A 9677-nucleotide genomic window follows, 5' to 3' on the forward strand; every position below is an offset into this window, starting at 1 on the left:
CAGGAGGTGACGCGACCCAAGTAGCACTGGATGCTTGTGGTGGTGCAGGTGGATGGCTGAGAGGGATATCCGGGTCCCTTCTGAGAAGCTCCAGTGAAAGCAAGCAGTGCAGTGGTAAATGCCAGGCCGGGGGTCATACACGTGTGGTCAGTCCAAGTAACAGCAAGCCGGGGTCAGTACACAAGTTTAGCAGGCAGAAGCAGATCCGTAGAGCAAGCCGGGGTCGGTACACAGGTTATCAGGCAGAGACAAGTCCGTGGAGAAAGCCGGGGTCGGTACACAAGCAAACAGGCAGAGACAAGTCCGTGGAGCAGGCCGGGGTCACAACAGGAAACAGGAAGCAGGAAGCAGGAAACAGGAAACAGGAAGCTGACGATAATCCAGCACTGGATGAGAGGGTGAGCGATCCTTAAGAGGAGGCTGGGTTGGTACGATGTGCGACATGACGCACACGCATGCGCACTCTCCTAGATGGATCGTAGGCTGCACAGCGGCGTCTGAGTCCCTGACACCCTAGTCCTATGCTAACCCTAATCCCTAGCAGGGTTGCCAACCTCCCGCAGCATTTTTTACTGACAAAACACAGGAAATTTACTGACGGAGCACATTTTTTACTGACAAACTGAAAAATAACTACTTTTAAAAACTAAGACAATCAATATGTAAACAGTAAAAACACTATATGGAACCACTGACAATACACATAAGAAGTGATTTGCCTTGCTTACGCTTACAAAAGTCAACACAGCATGACAACAGTTTCAGCCCCGAATATTTATGGATAGTTGTAAAAGTCATTGATTTTTACAAACTGTCAGTAAATTTACTGACGGTTGGCAACCCTAATCCCTAATAGTATGCTTGGTTCAGTGTTATCATCCTGCTATTACATTTTTCATAGTTCTAGGGTCTGTAGTTTTAACAAGTGACCTATTTTCTTTTACAGATTTGTTTTACTCCGTCAGCTTCTTATGCCTTCCTTGTTGAGACAAGGATGCAATACCTCCGTGCGAATGTTTGCTGATCACTCTCCATTTAAGTTGACAATTGATGCTGAATAGATTTGTCCTCATGTTGTTAAACCCAGTACTCTATATAAATATCCAAATGAAAACAACATAGTGCAAATGCAAAATGTTTTTTTTGCATAACATATGCAAACCAGCAAACCAAACATTCAATGGGACTGATCCAATCAGTTAATTCAAAATGACGCGCAAAATATAATGTGCACCAAACATAATAATATGTCATTGGCAACCAGCCAATATTTTGGAACACAAACATTCAAGTATTCAAAAAAGTCTTCAAGTATTAGAAAGAAAACTTTGAGTATTCAGAAAAACTTTCAAGTATTTGCCATTGCCAGACATGTATTGCATCTCACTGGCAGAAAGTTCACACTGCCCTCTGCAAACCGCTGCAGGTGTCAATGTAAATGACACCCCCAAATTGTTTCACAGATTGGAGAGCAAAGTGTGAAATTGGACAGGAATCTGATTGCATAGGTGTGGACAACCATGTGATCCAATTCCAGTGTGGACCAAAAAAGGTTGGGAATCTTTAACAACTTGTGAATCTTCTAGAATTTGAGTTTTTTCCAAGTCTTTGTCACTGCCTAAGTCCAGGTTGCTTTGAGTCGTAAAAAAATATTAAAAAAAAAATTAAAAATACAAAAAATATTACTCCTAGAGATCTATACAAGTAGTTATAGTTACTCTCTCTGTTCGAGAATGGGCTTCAAAAACAGCAGTTCCTTGTAAAAGGAGTATGTTCGAGATGCTCTCCCGCTTGAACCACATTTGTTTGTGTTCTGCTTTTTTACTTCTCTCCTAAATTTGTCAAACATTGTTTTCCATTGGGTTTTCATAGTTCTAACTGTAAAGATAAAATTATTTTTTATTTGTTGTAGCACCCTCCTAGGTAGGTGCTAGTGAGAGAGTATAGTTTTGGCTTTGTCTGTCTATCAGAGGAGCAGCAGGCAAATCTATATTGCTTTCTGCCTAACAGAGAGCAGGATCTGTGAATTAGGTCTGCTCATAGTGCTCAGTGTGTAATTCATCTGGTCGGAAGGAGGAAGGAGCTGAGCCCAGAGGTCCATGAGAGCTGACTGAAGGGGTAGAGACATTGGAGACCCTCGAAAAACAGTATCTGGAGTACAGGGGATCGTGTATAGGGGCCTGACCTGAGGGGGGCCACCCCGGTGTAGGATAGTCAGAGCACGGGTGTCAGCAGGTGGAGTGAAAGCGAGTACTAGGTGTGTATCCCGAAGATAATTCATCCTAACAAGTTATCTACATAGAGGCTTGATCCTAAATTCATGGCAAGGTGAATCATCAGCCTGGTTGCATCTTCAGACAGGAGTTCTCAAGGGGGCAGTGCTACATTGTTATTTTACAGATATCTTGCCACAGGAAACAGTCACACGTCTTTCTCCATTATGAATTTCGAACCGGAATATTGCCATTAGTGACATGTGAAGCAAACTTGTGATGCAATCTGTAAGAAATTAAAGAACACTTTCATGCCAATTCCAACAAAACAAAAATCGGAAGAAGTTGCCCAGCTATTCTGGAGCAAAATTTACTTCCCAAACTGCCTAGGAGGAATTGATGGCAAACATATTAGGCTAAAAAAAAACCCTGTCACAGTGTAAGCCATTATTTTAACTATAAAAAACTATTTTTCAATTGTGCTGATGGCTGTGGTGGATGCAGACTATAAATGTATTTTTGTTGAGATAGGAGCATTTGGTAGCAGTGCAGATTCTACTGTCTTCCAGCATTGTAAATTTGGAAAGCGTCTAGCTCAAAATCAACTGGATTTGCCTGATAATATACCATTACCTGGTACAGAAAGTTCTGATATGCCTTTTTTTTTTGTTGCTGATGAGGCTTTTGCTATCTGTGAACATCTTATGAAGCCATACTGCCAGAAGAATCTCGGCCCCCGAAAGAGAATATTAAATTATCGTCTCTGTCGGGCATGCAAACTTATGGAATGTTCATTTGGCGTTCTTGCCAACAAATGGCAAATTTTCCACAAACCTATTAAAGAGGAAGTAAAACCTGTATTTTGTTTAGGAGGTTTAGGAGATATTTACAGTACCTATAGGTAAGCCTTGTTATGGCGCTTTTCCACTGCATGGAACTGAACGGTTCGGCTCGCTTTTTTGCTTTTCCACTGCTGGTACCGCATGGTATGGTGTAGGAACGGTTCGGTACGGTACGGCGGTGCTTTTCCACTGCATGGAACCGAACGGTACGGCTCTGAAAAACAGTACCTACTCGATTGTGGGTTCCAAGCGTACCGTACCGATACTAAATTCCACAACCCCTCCCATGCAGCTTGGCAGTGATTGGTCAATATTCATCACTGTCATTGTTTATGTGGCAGTAGAGGCGGTGCAGCCCACTACTTATCAGTACTATAAACAGTGGAAAAGCAAACCATACCGTACCGTACCGAACCGTTCCAACACCGTACCATGCGGTACCAGCAGTGGAAAAGCAAACTGGACCAAGCAGGGCCGAGTAGAGCCGAGCCGGTACTTGCAGTGGAAAAGTGCCATTATAGGTACAAACATTACAGGGGGCATACGACACCTTAATTTAAAGTTGGAAAATGCATGCAAAGTTGTCAAGGCAGCATGTGTGCTTCATAATTTTGTAAGTGAAAAAGATGGAGTTAATTTTGAGGACACAATAGTACACGATTTGGAACCAGTTGATTTGCCTCATGTCTGTGGTCCAAGAGCAGGTTTCCCAATTAGGGATCAGTTGGCTGATTATTTTTTGAGCCCTGCAGGCGAACCGAGATGGCAACATCTCTGATGTAACTCAACAATGGAAAGTTTTTTTGACCATTTTTTTGTTAGTTGGATTATGCTTGTACATACTCTTTGACCAATACTTACATTTTGTTTTGGTTTTACAATTCTGTCTGGTTATATTTCAAATAAAGTTGAAATTTGTATAGTTTGGAATGTAATACATTTGCTAGCAGGTGTGTAATAAAAAAAAACATTTAAGATATGATTTACGTCTGTCTTTTAAAGTGAATTTAAGAACAATAATTTTAATGATAAAACTAATCCCAATCCCCTAATCCCAGTACTGTAGCCCCAATTCCAATCCCTAATCTCAATACTCAGTAAGAGCTGTGAAAATGGTTCTGGCCAGCTCACAAGATTGCTTTAAAAAAGGCCTGGATTATTTCCTAAATAAACACAATATAACTGGGTACTCAAATTTATAGGTAAAGTTGATCCAGGGAATATCCGATTTCCTCCTGTTGGAGCAAATTTGACCATGCTTTGCTGGGGTTTTTCACCTTCCTCTGGATCAACTGTGGCTATAGGATTGTGTATATGGGATTGTATGGTTGTTTTTGTTTGGTTTTGCAATGTATACAATCAGCGCTACCTGTGAAACAATTAGTGCTATAAGTGCTGGGTCACACTTGTACGATGTGGGAAGGCTGCAAATTCGCAGCCTGTTCCCGCATCGCAAACGCACATCTGGCAGTTCACACTGCCATATGCGATACGCAGGGGGTGTCAATGAAATGTTAACGACACCCCCAGTTTGATCGCATATCGCAGTGCAATCTGACAGTTCGCACAGGATCGGATCACACAAGTGTGAACCACTGTGCGATCCGATCCTGATGCGGCTGAAAAAAAAGGGTCATGTGCGACTTTTGTGCGGGTGCAGTGCGAATTTAGCCATACAAAGTGTATGGCTGAATTCGCACTGCACATCCGATCGCATGTAATGAAGGAGCAGTGCGCTCCGATATTACATGCGATCGCCGCACACGCTATAGTGTGAACCGGCACTCAATAATTATTCAAAATGTAATACAAATTCAGTGTCAGTGTGACACACATCCAAACCAGCTGTCGCTGTACACCTATTAGTGATTTCACCACACTACAAAAAAACCTGATGCAGCGCCACTGAATTCATTAAGCACATATCTTACACATAAAAATCTTTCAAAAGAACTCCAAGAACAAAACAAGTCTCTTAAGTATAATATATAAATTATTATTCACCACTGTGCAAATATCTAAATTCTTAATAAAAAGGATGAAATAAAACATGCCACCACAATTAGGTGAATTGTGCGCTCACCTCACTCCTGCTAATTACAGGCTTTTCAAATCCCATCAATCCGTTTGAAATAGATGTCTCTCTTCTCCTTACTGGTTCTTCTGCTTCCAACTGCTTCAGTATGCCTCATGTGAACCACATGAAACACAAATTCATCTCATAGTGTTCTCCATAAATTAAACTTTATTAAAATGACAAAAACACTACATACTGTAATTAATTGGCTCATTCCACTCCAGCACTAAAATACCAGGCTGATGGAGAGAAGAGCCTTATAGTACTAGAATATACAGAGTCGGTTGCCCCTTCCACCAGCAGGCAGTTTGCTACCAGTGGACCTGCTGCAGATTACCTTGTCCTGGGACAAACTCAGGCCTATATATCAAATATATCTTGGGATCCTCTCAACTACAGGTGAGAATATCTACCTCTGCCATATATTGAAGCATTCCATTATTCATCTTCTTAACAAGGAAGTTCACACTATGAGTATAACTTTTCATGAATACCAATACAGACTAGTCTGAAGAGGATTTCCCTACCATGCAAATGGCTTTCTGTATAGATATGCCAAACGTTGCTCCAGCTTTTATGACTATGAGTCCTATATCTATTTGAGCTACTTATCCTTGATAGAATATAAAAGAAAGATTACAAAAGAAAATAGGCTCCTGAAGAAGCGGTGTATCGCAAAACATGTGGAGCCTAATCCTCTGTATATTCTAATACTATCAGGCTCTTCTCTCCATCAGCCTGGTATTTTAGTGGTGGAGTGGGATGAGCCAATTAATTATATAGTGTTTTTGACGTTATTTTTCCTATTGTGTATACATGTATTTTTTAGTTTTTGTTTTTTTTATAGCTTTTGAATAAAATTTGTATTTTTATGCCTCTAAAGTCCATGTTTCCCAGCCCACAGTTCCATATATATTTTAACTATTAGGACGTGGCACTTTTCTATTTGTTACACACCCACAGTACCACCCTGTGTCGGTGTGATTTGTCAATTTATTAAAATGCCCCCAATTAAAAGCACCCACAAGATAAAATCAAATAACCAGCATTTTCTATGTGACACATCTGAGGGCTAATCACACCATCCAGCTGTCGGGGGCTATCTGACGTCACAACCTGGGCTCCTCCCTCCTATACGCGTATCGCCGTACAATTGACTTTTTCAGTAGGAACATACTATATGTATACCCTAATCTCAGTCCCCTAATCTCAATCCCCTAATATCAATCCCCTAATCTCAATGTGTAGGCCCAATTCCCTAATCTCCATACTCTAGTCCAAATATTCTAATCCCATTACCCTAATCTCAATCTCCTAATCGCAATCCCCTATGCCCAATACTCTAATCCCAATACCCTAATCCTAATCCCCTAATCTCAATCCCCTAGGCCCAATACTCTATTTCCAATCCCCTAATCCCATTCCCCTAATCTTAATCCCCTAATCCCAATACCCTAATCTCAATCCCCTAATCTCAATACCCTAATCCCAATACCCTAATCCCAATACCCTAATCCCAATCCCCTAATCTCAATACTCTAGTCCCAATATCCTAATCCCAATACCCTATACTTGAACTATGCTAATCCCAATCCCCGCACCCTTGCACTTACTTTTTCCCTCTTTTTGACGTATAGCATAGTAGGGGTCATTGAGATCCCACAGCTCAGGATGCATAGGTAGGGAATTAATAAATTCTTCAGGCTCAAAGCTCGAAGTTCCTCAATGTCTTTCTCCCTCTGCTCTGGCCTGTCTCTTGCCCTCATTTCTGGTTGTGTCTCCCTCCAGTCTGTGGTGTCTTTCTCCCTCCATGTTGTTCTGTCTTCTTTCTCTCAACAGTATTTCCTGATATCCCAGCTCCAACACTACACTCCAGACATGTGACTATCTATACACTATCCCACAGCTGCGGGGTGCTTTTCAGGCGATTTCAATTCATTTCAATGAAGAGGGGGATTTTTTAGCGCTCCAAACATTCTCCAAAGCCAGCGCACCACCCCAGTGTGAAAGCATTATTGCTTTTAATGGGAAACAGTTTTCGTGAGCTTTTCAGGAGTTTGAAAAATGCCTTAGTGTGAAAGGGCTCTAATGGGGGCACAGACAGCAATAAAAACTGGCAATCATTCTAATCCCTTTCCACTCTATCCAAAAAAAAAAAAAAAAAAGAGGTTTTACCTTTATCTATACTTTAAGTATAAAGTATGTATCTATATTGGTTGCAATTCATTTTTCCTGCCCTTTTTTTTTTTAGTACTTTTATAACAATCAAGTTAAAGGCATTATTATTATTAATTTATAAAAATCCGTTCAATTGCATTTAATGAAATACTTGTGCCACGTGTCAAGTACCAACTCAATGCTTTGGCAGATTGATTGAAGAAGTCAGAATTGAGGAAGTGTTATTTTCTTCTTTATGATTTTATATTTTTTGCCAAAATGCATGTAATCCCAAAACACTGAGCTACTTGACAGTTATCTGACAAAACTGATAATAAGTCTTTAGAAAATGTTGAACTCGTGAAACTGGTTTCTCGTATCTTGTATAATGAAACTATTGTGTTAAGATGAATCAAGTGTCATACTATGAAATTAACTTTGGCAGAACTGAGAAGATGCTGAGAACCAATATGAAGCATTGTGAACTGACTAGTCTATTTTAGGATGTAGTAGATTTTCTCCAAGTCATTTTACTCACAAAGCAAAGTAGCATCTATGTCTTTACATAGGTTTTTATAGCCCTTTGTAAAAAAAAATCATGGAGTCACATGCCAAATAACTTATAATTAGGCTACAGTATGTGTGACCAGTGCTGGGCACCCCCACCTGAACCCATTGGGTTATTGGTTGAACTAGATGGACTTGTGTCTTTTTTCAACCTGACTAACTATGTAATTATGTAACCTTTCAATTGCAATTTGGACACTGAATTAGGCACCTATGGTGAGCCCCCTTATATTAATCTGGGAGACCTTCTGCCTTTCCCTTTCCTCTCATTGTCTTTTCTTTGTAAAAGATTTGTCACCACCCTGAAAGCTCACTATGCTATCCAGTGCTCATCTGGTAAACTTTTATGACAGGAAAAAATACTGTACTCACAAAATGTAGTCAGCCTTATTCAATTAAATATTTCAGTCTGGTAAACTGGCTGCTAACACCTTGTGGAGATGCATTAGTAGGGTTTTCCTAGTCAACGTGTCTTGTGAAATCTACCAGTTGTTACTCCTTTACCAACAACAATGTGCTTTTTCAGTTAGCTCTTAGCAAATATACCTCCTTATTTAGGATTCATTAATGACTAGAGTTGAGCGAACACCTGGATGTTCGGGTTCGGCCGAACTTGAAAAAAAAGTCAGTGTTTGTGACCCGGACTTAACCCGAACTTTGTCCCGATCCCGAACCCCATTGAAGTCAATGGAGACCCGAACTTTTGAGCACTAAAATGCCTCTAAAACACACATGGAAAGGGCTAGAGGGCTGCAAATGGCAGCAAAATCATCTTAAGAGCATGGCAAGTGCTCTGCAAACAAATGTGGATAGGGAAATAACTTAAAACAACAGAAAAATAAAACCATGTTCTTCATCTCTGAAGGACGAGGCCCATATGGAGTAGGAGGGAGGTTGAGGTGGTGGTGGATGTGGCGGTGTCATAGGCGTGCGCACAGGGTGTGCCGGGTGTACCTGGGCACACCCTAATCACCTAGGGCACATAGCATTATCGCTCTGTTTGCCAGTGAGGAGATGGGAAAGATCTCCCTCGGACCTGCTCTGCTCTATTTCTCTTTGCCAGCAGGGAGAGTAATGTATCGGGGCCATGTACATGTAGGCAAACACATGCATGTGTATTTCAACTTTGGGGTGCACACCCTAATGCAATAGGCTGCGCACACCTATGGGCGGTGTAGGTGGAAGCGGCGGTGGAGGAGGACCAGGGCCGGATTAAGAGCATCATGGTCTTGGTGCTGAGGATTTTGAAGGGCCTTAAGGGCCGTGCCTTGGCATGCACCCAGAGGAGGAAGGGTGCAGCCATGCATGCCTAATTCAACATGGGATGCTGTCTCTGAAGCCCATAAACACATCCATGCATCGGCAACTGTCCCTCCTTGTCAGGCCTTCGCGCTGTGTTGGGAGGTTCTGAGGGTGCTGCCTGGGGAAGCGAGCATAGAAGCCAGACTTCTGTGTTTACAAGTGACAGAAGAGCGGTCACAGTGAATATGGCCAACCCGGGGCCTATATAAAAGGTAGGGGCCTGGAGCTGCAGCTCCAATAGCCCCTACGTTAATCTGGCCCTGAGGAGGAGGACGAGGTAGCCAACACTGCTTCTTTTCACAAATTTTAAATGAGGGTACACCCCAAAAGAGTGAGAAAGAGCAAAAATGGAACAATGGGTGGGTAAGGTCGGTATCCATTGCTATTCTGCACAAGGTACAGAAAAGTCCCGTGGGAGTTAAGCGAACACCTGGATGTTCGGGTTCGGCCGAACTTGAAAAAAAAGTCAGTGTTTGTGACCCGGACTTAACCCGAACTTTGTCCCGATCCCGAACCCCA

At 41.7% G+C, this 9677-nt stretch overlaps 1 pseudogene across 1 annotated transcript; it reads left to right on the top strand.

Moving 5' to 3' along the window:
* The first annotated feature begins 2404 nt into the window (after window positions 1-2404).
* On the top strand, window positions 2405-5535 carry LOC309544481 (annotated as a pseudogene). Its single transcript has 3 exons — window positions 2405-3061; window positions 3618-3759; window positions 5357-5535. The product of its transcript is annotated as an uncharacterized misc_RNA (transcript).
* Window positions 5536-9677: the final 4142 nt, after the last annotated feature.

This window comes from Pelophylax lessonae, assembly GCF_965119305.1.
Source record: "Pelophylax lessonae genome assembly, chromosome: 1".
Classification (NCBI taxonomy): Eukaryota; Metazoa; Chordata; class Amphibia; order Anura; family Ranidae; genus Pelophylax; species Pelophylax lessonae.